Source organism: Armigeres subalbatus, chromosome 2, assembly GCF_024139115.2.
Source record: "Armigeres subalbatus isolate Guangzhou_Male chromosome 2, GZ_Asu_2, whole genome shotgun sequence".
NCBI lineage: Eukaryota > Metazoa > Arthropoda > Insecta > Diptera > Culicidae > Armigeres > Armigeres subalbatus.
The window spans coordinates 224,718,374-224,734,941 of NC_085140.1; the positions used below are offsets into that span (position 1 = coordinate 224,718,374).

General features: G+C 43.8%; 1 long non-coding RNA gene across 1 annotated transcript; it reads left to right on the plus strand.

The window, feature by feature from the left end:
• The first annotated feature begins 5,119 nt into the window (after nucleotides 1-5,119).
• LOC134215952 (uncharacterized) lies at nucleotides 5,120-6,272 on the plus strand. Its single transcript, XR_009980385.1, has 2 exons — nucleotides 5,120-5,306; nucleotides 5,379-6,272. It is a non-coding gene; the product is annotated as an uncharacterized LOC134215952 (long non-coding RNA).
• The last annotated feature ends 10,296 nt before the right edge of the window (nucleotides 6,273-16,568 follow it).

Below are 16,568 nucleotides of genomic sequence, written 5' to 3' on the forward strand. Positions count from 1 at the left end.
CCCAAGGCGGAACCGCTGGTCCCCGTGGGCCAACTCGGTCGCACGCGACACTCGAAGACATGATCGAGTCCCATCAGCCTCTCTCCAGTCGCCACTGCTTCAATTGCGGCAAGTTTGGGCATCGGATGGACCAATGCCGACTTCCGAAAGGAGTACTGTGCGAGAACTGTGGATTCCGAGGCTATCCGTCCAACAATTGTCCGTTCTGCGTAAAAAACGCCATCGCAGCGAGCCAAAACCGCCGGCCGCTGAACCAAAACTTCTAGGCGTAAAACCTCCCGCTTGTTTCGAGCCGGCTTCGGATGATCTGTACCAGGTATCTCCGGCTTCGTTCACCATTTCATATCCATTCCCCAACGATAATCGTCCATACACTTCTGTACAAGTTTACGGTGTAAACCTTCGCGCTCTTCTTGACAGCGGTAGTAATCTTACCCTGATCAATGATAGCGTCTTCAATTCACTCAAACCGAAGCGGTTATTTCCACTTCGGGATCCCGTCCGCCTACGCACAGCAAGCGGAGAAGCGCTCAATGTCCGCGGACGAATTTATTTACCTTTTCATGGAACGGTACGGTCAAGGTTGTTCCGACTCTGGTAGTTCCTAACCTGGCCATCAGCTGCATCTGTGGCATGGATTTCTGGAAGACCTTCAGTATCCAGCCCACAATCACTGATTGCGCCATGCTGGAGAACTCAGAGGAAGAAAGGAGCCGCGAGTCACCACCGTCTCCGACTGTTCTGACTGCTATCGAGCAGCAGACCATAGAGCAGACCAAAACGCTGTTTATAGCAGCCCGCCCCGGACGATTGTCAACCACTCCGTTGGCGGAACACAAAATCGAACTCAGTGAAGAGTGGCGGAGAAAACCGCCCATTCGACAGTTCCCATACGTCATGTCCCCCAAGACACAAGGTCTGGTGGCTGTAGAACTACAGAGATTGTTGGACGCTGGCATAATTGAACCCAGCAACTCTGATTGGTCGCTGAACTGCGTACCAGTCGTCAAGCCTCATAAGGTTCGGCTCTGTTTGGACGCGCGTAAGATTAACGAACGTACTGTTCGTGATGCTTACCCTTGCCGCACCCTGTCGAATCCTAGGCCAACTTCCGAGGGCGAAATACCTTTCCACCATAGACTTGTCGGAGGCCTTCCTGCAAGTTCCGCTGGAGAAGTCCTCGAGGAAGTATACGGCCTTCAGTGTGCAAGGTAAGGGTTGTTCCAGTACACCCGGATGCCCTTTGGTCTTGTCAACAGTCCTGCTACGCTGGCAAGACTGATGGACCGAGTTTTGGGCCACGGTGTACTGGAACCCTATGTCTTCGTCTACCTCGACGATATCGTCGTGGTAACGGAGACATTTGAGCATCACGTTCAGTTGCTTCGTGAAATTGCGCGTCGACTGAACAGAGCCAACCTTATGATTAACTGGTAGAAGTCTCAGGTCGGGGTGCCGGAGATTGCCTTCCTATTAGATCTCGTGATCGCGGAATGTCTTCGTGGAAATCCGGACAAGATCCGTCCAATCGTCGAGTACGAGAGACCGACCACGATCACCAAGCTCAGGAGATTCCTAGGAATGGCAAATTACTACCGCCGGTTCATCCTGAACTTCAGTGAGACTTGCGGGCCCCTGTCGGACCTCCTCAAGTCCAAATCCAAGGTCATCGGCTGGAATCCAGCCGCGGAGAGCTTTCTGCCAGATAAAAGAGCAGCTGATCGCCGCTCCGATTCTGGGAAGTCCCGATTTCTCTCGGGAGTTCGTCATCCAGACGGATGCCAGCGATGTCGCTGTTGCGGGAGTGCTCACTCAGCAGCAGGAGGAGGGTGAGCGGGTAATTTCCTATTTTTCTAGGAAGCTCACCACTCCTCAAAAGAACTATCACGCTGCCGAGAAGGAAGCTCTAGCCGCCTTGCTCTCCATCGAAGCGTTTCGGGGGTACATTGAAGGTTATCACTTCACCTTAGTGACGGATTCGTCGGCGTTGACCCACATCCTAAAAACGAAGTGGAAGGTTGGGTCCCGGTGTAGTCGGTGGAGCTTGGACTTTCAGCAGTTCGACATGACCGTAGTGCACCGGAAAGGCAAGGAAAATGTCGTCCCGGATGCATTGTCGAGAAGCATAGCGTTAGTCCAAGATTCACCGACTTCTCCGTGGTACGCATCCTTGATGGATAAAGTCAGCAGTCGCCCAGACGACTTCGTCGACTTCAAGGTTGAAGATGGCAGGCTGTATAAGTTCGTCACTGCCAGGAATGTACCTTTCGACTCGCGATTCGAATGGAAGCAAGTAGTTCCAGCCGATGATGTTGCGGAGATTTTGAGGCAAGCTCACGATGAGCACTTCCATCCTGGGTTTGACAAAACGATAGCTCGTGTCCAACAGCGCTATTATTGGCCCAAGATGGCCAAGGACGTCAGGGCATATATTCACGCTTGTTCCACCTGCAAGGAGGTCAAGCCGTCTTACGTCCAAACAACCCCGGAAATGGGGAAAATGCGCTGTGCGTCCCGGCCGTGGCAAATCATTTCAATGGATTTTGTTGGTCCGTTGCCACGGAGCCGGAAGGAAATCAGCACATTCTAGTGATTTGTGACTATTTCTCGAAGTGGGTAATGATTCACCCGATGAAAAAGCTGGATAGTTCAGCCATGTGTGTGATTTTGAAGAATCAGTGGTTCTACCGGAATTCTGTCCCTGAAACCATTATCACCGACAATGGCAGTACTTTCACTTCAAAGGACTTCAAAGAATTATTAGACCACTTCAAAATCACACACTGGCTGAACTCCCGCTACCATTCGCAATCGAATCCGGTCGAGCGCGTCAACCGGACAATAAACGCGGCCATACGCACTTATGTCCAGGAAGACCAGCGTATATGGGATACGAAAGTGCCTGAAATTGAGCTAATGCTCAACACCAGTATCCACGCCTCGACCGGGTTCAGTCCGTGTTTCAATACCCACGGACAAGAGCTATCGGAGGAGGGGTCCGACCACCGTCTATCTCGTCGCGGAGACGAATTGTCCGCGGAAGCGAAATCGGAAAGACGCAAACGTTTGTTCACGAACATTCACGAGATCGTTCGTAAAAATCTCGAAAAATCCACGACGTGTCCCGAAGCCGTTACAATCTGCGTAACCGTACGTTCGCCAAGTCCTTTGCGGTAGGACAGTTAGTCTACCGGAAGAACATGAAGCAGTCTTCGGCCGTCGAAAATTACAATGCCAAACTAGGCCGGCAATATCTACCCTGCCGGGTGAAGGCTAAAATCGGCTCGTCCTCCTATGAGCTGGAGGACCTAAGTGGAAAAAACCTAGGAATATGGCCAGCCGTTCACCTGAAGCCAGGGTAGTGCCGATGTGAACATCTGTTTTGCTTTCTCTTCCTTACTCAATTCCCCTAGAATGATTATTTAATATTCGGTAAAATTGCCTCTCACCGGAGAAAAAAAATAAAAAAATATATATATAAAAACAAAACATACGTCATTCATGCTTCTCGGTTCTCGTCGTCGTCAGAGTGTCAATGGTTGTTTCCTCCTGATACACATCATATGTTGTCTCTTCCTCTCATTCATCTCGTTTTCTTCTTTAGTGTCAATCGCTGGCGTTGCCAGTGTCACATTTAAGGCGATTGTTTACTAAAATAGTAACGCCTCCCAGGTGGTAAATTTCGTTGATCGAATGATACCTACGATCGAGTGGGTCTAGCGAGAACGCTAGACCTTCTCAAATGTATAATAAGGGCCCTAGAATTATTAATAGTCGATAACTGGTGTGTGTACGTGTGAATGTGTTGTTCTTGGTAAGATGAGTTTTTAGCCAGACAACCGTGTGAATGGAAGGTGTGAATGAAAATTGTCTGAAAGGTGGGGGAATGAATGAAAGTGTGAATGAGTTTTTTTTTAATCCCGAATTTCACTTCGGTGATGATTAAATAAAATGAAGAGGTTTCTAGAATACTTATTTCTCTCTTCTTAGCTTAAGTTAAATTTACAATAAAAGTATCAATTAAGTAAATAAAAGCTTAATATTTCTAAAGATTTGATTTCGAGAGGTTGGACCTGCTTTTTTCTGACGAACCCATATGCCGGAAGGCCATGTTCCCCGGTGATGCATATTATTTTGATTCACTTCATTCACTAGCTGAGCAGCCAGACTCTATGGTTGAGTGTTAAGTGATCTGGTGGAAAAGAGTTCCTCTCATAAGAACGGACAAATCATTCCACCAAATCTAGTCAACTCGTAACCAAAAGAGAGCTGCAACAGCGAGAACTCCTGACCAAGACCTATTTCCTTCGTAGCTAGACTCTATAATTGAACGGTTTGTGATCTGGTGGAAAAGAGTTCCTCTCGTCAGAACGGACAAATCATTCCACCAAATCAGTCCACCGCTGAATTAAAAGAGAGCTACTTGATGTAGAACCCATTATCCTTACCTGTTAGGTAACCAGACTCAATTACGGAAAGGTAAGTGATTTCGCGGAAAAGAGTTCCTCTCATAAGAACGGACAAATCATTCCGCCAAATCTGTTCACCCTTCGGTAAAAAGAGAGTTACCGCATCCCGACGTATTCCATTCAGGTAGCCAGACTCTATTGCTGAATGGTTAGTGATTTTGCGGAAAAGAGTTCCTCTCATAAGAACGGACAAATCATTCCGCCAAATCTATTCACCATTCAGTGAAAAGAGAGCTACCGTGGTCCATTCTATTCTAATAGCCAGACTCTATCAATGAGAGTTAAGTGATTTTGCGAAATAGAGCTCCTCTCATTGGAACGGAAAAATCAATTCACCAAATCAATCTAACTCTAATTGAAAAGAGAGCTACTATGACAGACTCCTTGATTTTGACTTCCCTGAAAAAAAAAATATTTTTTTTTTTACTCGAGGTGGGGGATAAATGTAACCTGCTAAATTGCTTACATTAGAAATTTACCTAAATTTACTGTACATATTATATTGAATTAATGATCCATAAAATTCCTACTTACTATTTACATAAAAATACTTCTTCTTATAATTGCTATATAATATGAAAGTTTACAACTAGGATTGAACTTAAATCTAAGGGAATTGAACTAAAATGAAATAAATAAACATTAAACAAATATCGAAAATGAAAAATCGGAAAAACCTCTTGCCCATCCCTATTCCTATCCGTAACCCCCATAACGTATCACTGACATCTGCGCTGTCAAGCGTCCGTCCACCACCACTATCGTGATCGTTGACCAACACAAGGACGAAACGACAGCTAAAAGCAGCGAAACGACGTGGGATCAGCTCTCTAAGAGGTGAACCGCCATCATAAACGGATTGTAGTCCGCGTTTTTCACCCAAGTTTTTTAATTCTTTTTCCCGGATAGAAACCGCCAAAAAAAAACCGGAAAGTGCTTGATTAGCCGGCATCAGTGAAAGTTTTCGTGTCCGCGAGTTTCCGGCAGTGCCCATTTTAGCAGCGTGAGAGACTGCCTTGGAGTGAACCGTGTTTTTTCACCTCCGGAGTGCCATCTTTGGTCCGGGTCTCGGAAGTCGTCGTATCCGGCAGGATAGCCGCAGAGCTTTCTGGGTGTGACTGTATCTTTTCACTTCGCGGGGAGAAGCCGTTTTAGTTGGCGCGAGGCCGCCAGACAGCAGGACAGAAATAGAAGAAGAACCGTGCCCATCACCCCAGAGCTCTGATCCCCATCGCCCACGCGGCGGTCAGAAGCCATTTTGTTTGTGTGAAATTGCGGAGGGGTCGGTCCGGCCAAGAAACAGTGAACCGTGTCTGAGTCGCATCGAATTGCCCTCTTCCTCGGGCTCAACACCGGACAGAAGCCATTTCATCTGCGTTTGCTGAGGTTGCTGGAGTACCCATCCGGTGTGAAGAAAGTTTAATCCGGCGGAGGATATACATGCATGCGGCCTGCCTTCGCCACCCTAATCGAAGAAGATAACCTCACTCGCGAAAATCCTGGAGGTGGTGTAGTTGTCACGTGGACTCGACGAGAAGCGATCTTTGTATTTGCACCGACGAACGTTCTCCGTTTGGCCCGCTTTCCCGGAACTATCAGCCGGAGAATAAATGGACAGGACCCAGGTCATCGGACGAAAGGAAAGCATGGGACGTTCGGTGACACTCGCACGTCGGAGCCGCGTCGGCCAAACTCGATATGGTATGTGATCATTCCCTTTATTCCAATCATTTCCTTCGACATAAGAATGTTACGAAAATCATGAAAATGACAAATTGAATATATATACAATGTAAAATCAGATTACCTTGGTTGTAGCCTATCATTTTCTATTTTATCCTTTCCATATACTCGCATATTTCATATATTTCTGCTTCACTGTGCATATTATTTAAGGGAAGTCTTTCCGCTAAAACTCCCCCAATTTCTCCCAAGAGCTACCAGAAAACGACCCTGAGGTCGCAAAAGGGCAGACAAATGTCCCCAAGCAAAAAGAATCTCTAACAATTAGAGTCCTCAAGATAATCATTAGGCCCCTAATAAGCTCATAAAGCATTTGACATCTGTGGTTTTATTGAAGTTATCTAACTCCATATCTCCCTTGTTGTTTATTCAAATCGTTTACAATTACTCATGATAATAGTTGGCCAGAATACTTGTCAAACTGATGCAGTGCTGCTAGTTTATCTTTTTTTATTACTTCAAAAAATCGAAAACGTACTCTTACCCCACGCGCACTCTTGCCCCACTCTACTCTAATAGACACTCTCGTGTTTACCTTTTATAGAATTGTGAAAAATCATCTAATTTTACTTTCCATAGCATTTCGAATGCAAGTTATCAAATCATAGGACTGTATGGTATGTTCTCCCGATGGAACTTCATAGCAAAATGTTTACATTGGGCTGTAAACATGCAAAACTGGGTGGAGGGTCCACTATTGGTTGGGGTCCACTATTGGGCACTTTACCCTACATTGTCTTGGTTAATTAATAGGTTGGTTGATTAGTTTGAGAGTTTGAATGAGGCTTTATCTAGTATAATAATACATAAATTGTTAAACTGATCTTTGGAATGCCTTAAGCCAAGGCCTCATTCAGTCGGGTACCTAAATGTGTAGGTGACTCGCAAAATGGGTTTGTTGTGGTTAGATTTGTGCTACTAGGACAGTTATAAGACAAACTGATTTAGCAAAATAATTAAATCCCAACTGTGAATGCTTTACCGATTTTGTTGTTCCAACTGCCGAGTAAGTAATTTATATTTTAAAATAAAATTCTGAATATAACTGACAAAACCACTTGCTGAGCATCAACAAATCAAATATTGCTGAGAAAATATTACGAGCTTCAGTTAAAAACGCTTCTTATTTTCTTATTCACAGCCATTGTAACCCAGAACTGGGGCGTTGTCACCTCGCTGCATAGTATTTAGTCAAATTATTTAGTTAAAACGTCAGGTATTTTCAAACATTACGAAAATTTAATTTTATTGTATTGTCTGTAAATTATTTAATACTGTATTGTAAAAGCCTTATTGTAAAATTTCTGGAATTTCTGAGAGTATTCAAAGAAGTGTCGTTTAAACATTCATTTATGAATTCCTTCGAAAAATACTCCAGATATTAGTCTGGAAATAAACCAAGAAATTAATTTGATGATTCTTCCAGATATTCCTCCAAAGTTTTTTTTTAAACCTTAGAAGATTATTTAGGAATTAGGAATTTAGGTATTCCTTCGGAGATTCCTTACAAAATTTCTCCAAAAAATTCTTAAGAATTTTCATTACAGATTTCTTCACAAAATCCTTTACGATTTTTTTTTCGGAAATTGCTTAAGGAATGCTTTCGGATTTAGTTCCACGAATTCTTACATTCTCCTTCGGAGACTCCTTGAGGAATTTCTTTGGAAGTTTCTTTAACAATTCCTACGGAAATTTCTTAAGTAATTCCATTCATTGAGGACGCCTTCGGATTTTTTTTTGAGAATTTCTTCGGAGATTTTTCCTTTTGAAATTGTTTCGGCAATTTTTCCATGAAGCGCTGGAAAGAATTCTTCTGGATATCCATAAGGAATTCATTCAAAATTTGCTTAAGAATTTTTTTCAGAACTTCTTTCAGCAATTCCTTTAAAACATTCTCCGAAATACTTCCGGAACTTCCTGCAGGAATTTCTTTGAAAATGCCTTCATATTTCCGAAAGTCTTTTAGTGTTTGTTGTTTACTTTTGGATTTTTTTTCGAAAATTCAATAAGTAACTACATCGCAAACAACTTTATTTTCAATAAATTACAAAGGATTTCCTGGAAGATCTATCAAAAAAATTCCTTTAAAACATTCTCCGAAATACTTCCGGAACTTCCTGCAGGAATTTCTTTGAAAATGCCTTCATATTTCCGAAAGTCTTTTAGTGTTTGTTGTTTATTTTCGGATTTTTTTTTTCGAAAATCAAATAAGTAACTACATCGCAAACAACTTTATTTTCAATAAATTACAAAGGATTTCCTGGAAGATCTATCAAAAAAAAAATCCGAAGGAAATCTCGGAAATATCCGATGGAATTCCGGGCTGTATTTTTTGATCATTTCAGAAATGAAATTCTGGAGGAGTTCCCAAATAAATTTTGCGAGGTGATTTTGAAGAAATTTGTGTTGGGTTTAGGAATTTCCAAATAAATTTTTGAAGGCATTCCCAAAAGAGAACCTGAATGGATTTTCAAAAATAACTCCTAAAGGAACTTCTAAAGTGTTTTTGCAGGTAAAATACTTCCTTAAAGAATTCCTAAAGAAATTTCCAGAGGAATCTATAAAGGTATTTTTGAAGAATTTTATGATAGAATTCCCGGAGGAATTCTCAAAGGAAATTACGAAGAAATTCCTAATAGAATTTCAGAGAAAATGCCTAACGTATTTCTGTTGTAATTACTAGGTTTCTTCAAGAATTCATTTGGAATTTCCTCCAGAGATTCCTTTGAAGATTCGTTAAGGAATTCCCTAGGAAATTGCCTCAAACAGTTCTACAAAAACGAACTCCAGAACGCACTTCTCCGGAAATTCTTTCGCATATTCCTTAAAATTTACCTCAGGAATTACGTCAGAATTTCCTCCACGTATTCCTTTTATTAAGGTTTGTTTTTTTGGAAATTTCGTAGGAAATTGCTTTAGGAATTGCTTCATAAAATCCTTTAGGAATTCTTTCGTAATTCCCTTAGAAATTCTTCCGGATAAACCTTCCGAAAATCATTCGCAAATTCCTTTTGAAACATCGACGGAAAATATTTTAGAATTCCTCTAAAAATTCCTTCAGAAATTCATTTACAGATTCCTTCGGAAATATGTTTAGTCTTTGAAAGTTTGCTTAGGAATTTCTTCGAAATTAATATGGAGGATTATTTTAGGAATCCCTTTGGATTTTTTTTCAGAAGAAAAACGTTGGAATTTTTTTATAATTTCCTCTAGGGGTTCCATAGCAAGTTCTTTGACAACTTTTCCTTAAATTCCCATAGGAATTCTTTTAGAACTACCTTAAGTAATTCCTTGGGAATTTATACGGGTAATCCTTTGAAAATTCTTTGGTAACTTTAGGAAGAAGTTCTTGGACATTTCCCTTAGTAATTCCGTCAAAATATTCTCCATTTTTTTTGGGAATCTCTTCAGAAATTCATCCAAAGAAATTTCTTCGGAAATTGTTTTTGGGAACCATTCGGAAATTCTTCTAGGTCTTCCCTACAACATTTTTTCGAAATTTACTGAAAAGATTATTTCTGATTTTTCTGCGGGAATTCCTTCGGTTCCCTAATGTAAACTATTTTTGAAGTCGGTGCTACCGGGCAAAAACAAAATACAAAATACCTATACACATAAGGCTGTTACAAATATTAAAATAACATTTTGTCCTAGTGGTCTCCAAAAGGTCAAAGGGGGGGGGGGCTAATAAAAAATAAGCATTAAAATAAAAAAATCAAAAAACTCCTCGGATTTGTTAAAGAATGTTTTTAAAATTCTCAAAATTATCCGAATTTTATTTTGTTGCCCCCTTAAAATATTATTTTTTGGCAAAAAAAATCTGAGGGGGGGAGACAAAATAGATTTTAAATATTTGTATCGGCCTAATAAGCAAGGCCTGCGTGCCCAAAACTTTGTTCCTTATGACGAATAAACAAGTCTACATTTAGCATGCAAGCAAACAAGCTAGTTCGGTTTCGTATTCCCTTGGTGTGATTTGTGGGAAGTCAGTCGTGGGATCAATAGTGAAGTTGGTCAAGTTCGCATGAAGTATTTTTACACTAAGTTCTTTCGAAAATTCCTTCAAAAATTTTGACAGAAATGTCTTTATGCACTGTTTTCGCTATTCTCTCGGAGAGTCCTTTCTGAACCCCTTCGAAGATGTTTTCAGCAATTTTTCCAGAAATTGTTTTAGGAATTCTTTCGGAAACTATTTCATTCCTTAATAAATTTTCGAATCAAATCCTAAAAGAATATTCTATGGCTTTACCTGTGGTTTTACTGAAGGAATTTCCCAACGAGAACCTTGATGATTTTTGAAAAAATGCCTATATGAGTTTCCGCAGTTTCCATAGGGTTTTACAAAGGAATTTCTAATGAAACGTCAAACAAACGTCCTCCGGAAATCCATTCAAGAACTCCACCAAGAACTTTTTTGTCATATTTTACGAACTTTTGAGGAAATTATTCAATTTGGTTGGTCATCGTGCCTCAGCCTTACTCAGCCAGAGCTCATTTTAGTTATGTTGATCATCTATTGAGATTTGTGCATACAAGAACGCAAGGTGGGGAGTAAACTGTCCATTGTAGTTGGAATTAGTGGATTCCATCGTGAATGTCCTTCCAAGGATCACAGCAGGTGAACGAACTGAAAATTCTCTAAATATACTAGATATGCAGCCGCTTAAACATTGCTCAATTGTATATGTAACTCAAAGAATAGTAGTGACACCGAAGTCTAATTCTAAATACTGCTCAAGGGTTACGAAAAGTGATTCGTTTTTAAACTTTGATTCATCTAAATCAGAGAATAATAAAATAGTTTTAATTTAAATAACATTTTGAGATCAGGTACTTATTAGTTTGGCTGGTAATTTAATAAGGAATGTGCTGTTTGATGATCGACAAACATAAAATATTACAAATTTAATCCACTGAAGTCAACTTTTATACGGGCGATTCGTACCGTGTGAATCAAATCAACGTTAATTCAAAAATCCGCGTAAAAATTGATTTTTTTAGCCAATCATTCACGTGAACCGCCGCCACCGCCGCCGCCGATAAAAGCCAACTAAAAGCCAACATCATTCGTGATAAAGATTTTATCGCCAATGAAGCCCGCTGACATGCATAATCGACTTGGCTCGTAAAATTGAGCTTATCATCGATCATCACGCCCAGATGCTTGAGAGACCTCACGGAGTTAACTGTGCAGGTCCCTACTCTTATTCTCGCCTGTTGCAACCCATGACGGGTATGCACTACCACGACTTCCGTCTTGTGATGTGCAAGGGACAACCGCCTCGAGTTGAGCCATTCCTCCACTCTGCCAATCGCGTATGAAGCCTTCAGTTCGACTTCGTCGAGAGTGTCTCCTGTTACCTCTAGCATTACGTCATCCGCGAAGCCTTCTATTTTCACACCGGCCGGGAGACTTAGGCGTAATACTCCATCGTACATAATATTCCACAGAACCGGTCCAAGGATCGATCCCTGTGGAACACCCGCGGACACTACGATCGACTTTTGACCAGCATCAGTGTCGTATAACAGCACCCTATTCTGAAAATAGCTTCAGTATCCTGCACAGGTAATCCGGAACTCTCAATCGGTGCAGGGAGTCAGCAATTGCTGCCCAGCTAGCATTGTTAAACGCGTTTTTTACATCAAGTGTAATCAACGCGCAGTACCTAATACCTCTTCTGTTTAAACCTCTCGCTATCTTGGCCGTATCCGTTACCGCTCGAATTGCTTCGATGGTAGAACGGCCCTTACGGAAGCCATACTGGTTGCTAGATAAGCCACCAGCACACTCTGTATAAGCCGACAATCTATTCAGAATGACCCTCTCTAGCAGCTTTCCAGCTGTGTCGAGTAGGCAAAATGGTCTGTATGCCGAAGGATCCCCCGGCTATTTGCCAGGCTTCGGTAATAGCACCAATTTCTGCCGTTTCCATCGATCTGGGAAGTTTCCTTCGTCCATGCATCTCTGGAGGCAGCTCCTGAACATATCTGGATTGGCAAGAAAGGCGTGTTTAAGGGCCAGGTTTGGAATACCATCCGGGCCTGGCGCCTTATTGAGCTTAAGTTTTCTTGCGGCTACGATAAGCTCTTCGTTAGTCACTAGCGGTACCACGTCAACTGACTCGTACGGTGTAGCGGGCCAGTTCGATGATTCATGCCTCGGAAACAACCCGTCGACTATTTTGGCCAACATCCCCGGAGATTTCTCAGGTGGCGTGGTATTGGTCCTAGCCATCACCATCCGGTATGCATCTCCCCATGGATTGTCGTTTGCCATCCTGCACAGCCGCTCGAAGCAGGCTCTCTTACTACATTTGATCTCGTAGTTCAGAGCTCTGCTCGCTGTCTGGAACACCCTGCGTCTCTCGACCTTATCAGCGTCTGTTCTGGCACGTCGCAGCCTTCTCTTTGCTCGAAGACAGGTTCTACGAAGATCTGCAATTGTGTCAGTCCACCAGTACACAGGTTGCCGGTTTCCGGGAGGTTTGGTCCTCCTAGGCATCGTCACATCGCATGCACGGGTTAGTACATCGATTAACTCGTCGCCACTTAATCCCGTTGTTCGCGTCTCCCATCGTAGTGATTCCTCCAAGAGTTCTGGGTTGAACTGCGAGGTGCGCCATCCTAGATCGGCTTTGCCGATCCGCCTTGTGGTTGCTACGGGGGTATACCGGATGATAAAACGAATTTCCTGATGATCGCTGGAGGTATGCCCCTCATGAACCTCCCATTCTGGCTCCACCGTCTATCCCGCGCTGCAGAAGGTCACATCGATGCATGAATCACCGTTCGGTCCCGAACGTTGGCACTTGGCCTCCATTCAGCAGGACTACGTTCAATACCGCTAGCGACTCTAGCAGGGTATGACCTCTGGCGTTTGTGGACCGGGACCCCCAGTCCACTGCCCACGCATTGAAGTCGCCTGCTACAACTAACGGTTTTAAGCCAGTTAGTTTTGCTGCAAGAATATCTACTACCCTAGTAAACTGCACTATACTCCACCTGGGAGGACAGTAGCAGCTACAAAAGTAAACACCGTTTACCTTTGCTATAACGAAACCCTCATCATCAGGTGATGATACTATCTCCTGGATGGGATATCGCCCGCAAGTCCAGATGGCCACCATCTGAGACTTATCCGCAATCCAACTACCGTTACCGGCAGGGATGCGGTATGGATCGGACAGCAAAGCTACATCAGCTTTACACTCAGTAACCGACTGTTGTAGCAGCAATTGAGCCGCCTTGCAGTGGTTCAGATTCAGCTGTGTTACCTGCGTGTCTGGATCCTTCTAGAGGCCGGACAAGCCTGGACACCGGTGAGGTGTCTGTTGTCTGTACCCGGGGGACAGATCAGACACCTTGATGCAGCCTGACAGGTGCGAGCTTGGTGGCCTTCAGCTCCACACCTACGGCATAGCTTACTGCGATCAGGTCCTTTACAGTCATAAGACTTATGACCGTTGCCAAGACACCTGAAACGGGTCTGAAGCGGTTGGCTTATACTTAGCGGACATACCGACCAACCCACTTTCAGTTTAGCCTTATCCATTACCTTTTTGGCCTCAGCCTGAGGTACTTGGAATGAGGCAACCTGCATTCCCGCGAAGCTTTTGCGTAACCGAACCGTAGATTCCTGGATCTCGACATTGCACTGATCTCTCAGTGCGTCGACCAGGTCTCTAGCCTCGGTTACTTCATCCAGGCCCTTGCACTGGATGTTCGAAACTGGACATAGGGCTCTTACTTGAACCCCATCGCCCAGGACTTCCTCCGTCAACTTTTTGTACTCAGTACTCTTCTGAGCAGCATCCCGCTTCAAGACGAGAATCATCTCGCCTCTCCGCGCCTCTCCGCCATGCAGTTGACATCCTCTCCTAGGCCAGCGAGTTTGTCATTAACTCTCATGGCCTTCAAGACTTCGGCGTAGCTCTTGTCGTCAGTACTGACGATAATCGCCTCGCCTCTGTCTTTACGCTTACCACTGACATTGGAAGGCGCACCCGTCTCCTTCTGGGCTCTACCCTTCTTAACAGTGGCGCGTATCTGCTACCTCTACCCTTCTTAACAGTGGCGCGGAGCCTGCCGCTTTCTCTGCTGCCTGCTGCCGTTGCCTTCTCGCCTTCTTGGGATTCACGACCTCCCTCCACGGTAGATCTTCCTCCCGGCGAGCTTCAGTGGTCCTCGATGGTGGGGGCACTGGGTTCACCGGCTTGGGATGGCCATCCTTCTGCTCGACCTTCTTCCTTTTCTCTGGCTTCGGGGCTGCGGACTTCTCGACAGCTGCTTTCAGATTCGCCTCCTGCGTAACCTTACTCAGCTTCGGGGTCGCCCTGTTACAGCCATCCTTTTGCGGAGTTCCTCGACCTGGCTCTCCGCCAGTCGTTTGCCCTCGGACAGGAGATGAATTTTCGATTCTGCCTCCTCTTTATCCTTATCCGCCTGCTTCCGCTCCTTGACAAGTTTGCGGAGCTCTCTCTCCGCACTCTTGCTGGCCTCTAGTAGGGACCTCCACTCCGATTTGGCCTCAACTACTAGGGCACAGAGTGCCTGCACAGCAAGTTTCAGATCCTTGCTGTACTTAACCCGGTTGTCTAGGAACGACATAATCACGTCGGATACCTCCGTGACTACCTCCATCGTGTGACCACCGCGTTCTTCGTGGTTCGCCATCACAGATTTGATGACGCGGGTCAGGGTGGGGCCGTCCATCTTTACTTCAACCGGCACCTCCTCAGACCCTCCACGGGCTTCTCCATCGCCTTCCCCCGGCGATCTTTGGGGAGACCTTTCAAGGCCGCTACGTCTGGTGAAAGGGTTCTCCTTACCACCATTCGCCTCACCTGCATCCCTCGACGTTTTGTGTATTGTGTTGTTAGAATTCATCGCTGTTGGGTCCTCTTGCGGCTGCTGTCGAATCCTGCTGGTGTAGTCGCCTTCGCGATCCCATGGTTATCTATACATACCTTGCGGCATGCAGGGAGGCCATGCGAGGGTTGACACTTTCGTGTTCAGAGCCAGATCAGCGCTAGTCAGGGAAAAGCATCTGAGCCTACTCCCACTCAGCTGCCAGCTGAGCGACAGGATTGTACCGCGTGCTACAAGGCCTGCCACGGTTTTAGGGGACGGAAGACAGCCTGGCCATTAGCCCATTCGCCGTTTCAGGTCGGTGTCACCCGTCCTTACTAAGAGAATAGAATAACCAGACTACCAGCCCTCGCGTTCACAATATCTCAATATCCAAAAACAAGACCAATAACATGCAACCAGTATACCATAATCAGGATCTTACTGGGATCGATCCTGATGTGCCAATGGCACTCTCTGGGCTTGTGCTTTTGAAGCGGCACACAGTCGCTTTGATAGAGTCTGCTTACGGGCACTTGTGGTTTTTGGGAGGGATTTTAGCAGAGCCCACTGCTAAATCCCACCACGCCCTAGGCAGTTCTCCCTGACTCACAGACAGCTGGGGAGGGGTCGTCAAGCCCTTGGACATGGTCCCTGCTGCCCCCATGTATGTGGTATGTAGCATGATGTATGTTGCATGTAACATGATGTATGTTGCATGTAACATAATTTATGGTGCATGAAACATGTTTTATGTTGCATGTAATATGTTTTATTTTGCATATAGTACGATTTATGTTGCCCGAAACATGCTATTAGTTACATGAAACATCATTAATGTTGCACGAAACATGTTTTATGTTGCTTGATGTTCCTTATGTTGCATGAAACATGATTTATGTTGCATGTAACATGATTTATGTTGCATGTAACATAATTGATGTTGCACGTAACATAATTCATGTTGCATGTGACATAATTTATGTTACATGTAACATAATTTATGTTATATGTTGCATAATTTATGTTACATGTTACATAATTCATGTTGCGTGTAACATAATTTATGTTGCATAAAAATGATTTATGTTGCACGTAACTTGATTTATGTTGCATGTAACATGATTTATGTTGCATGTAACACAATTTATGTTGCATGTAACATGATTTATGATGCAACTTTAAACATGTCACATGCAACATAAATAATGTTACATGCAATATAAATGCATGTTACATGCATCATGAATCTTGTTTCATGCAACATAACATGTCACATGCGACATAAAACATGTTACATGCGACATAAAACATGTTACATGCGACATAAAACATGTTACATGCAAAAATTTCTTTCCGTCGTTTTAAGCTATATGTGTGTATGAGAGCGTATTATGTGTGCACAAAAATAGTGTGCCGTACGGCCGAACACCTTTACATTAAACATGTTACAAGCAACATTAAACATGTTTCATGGAACATTATTCATGTTTCATTAGACTAACA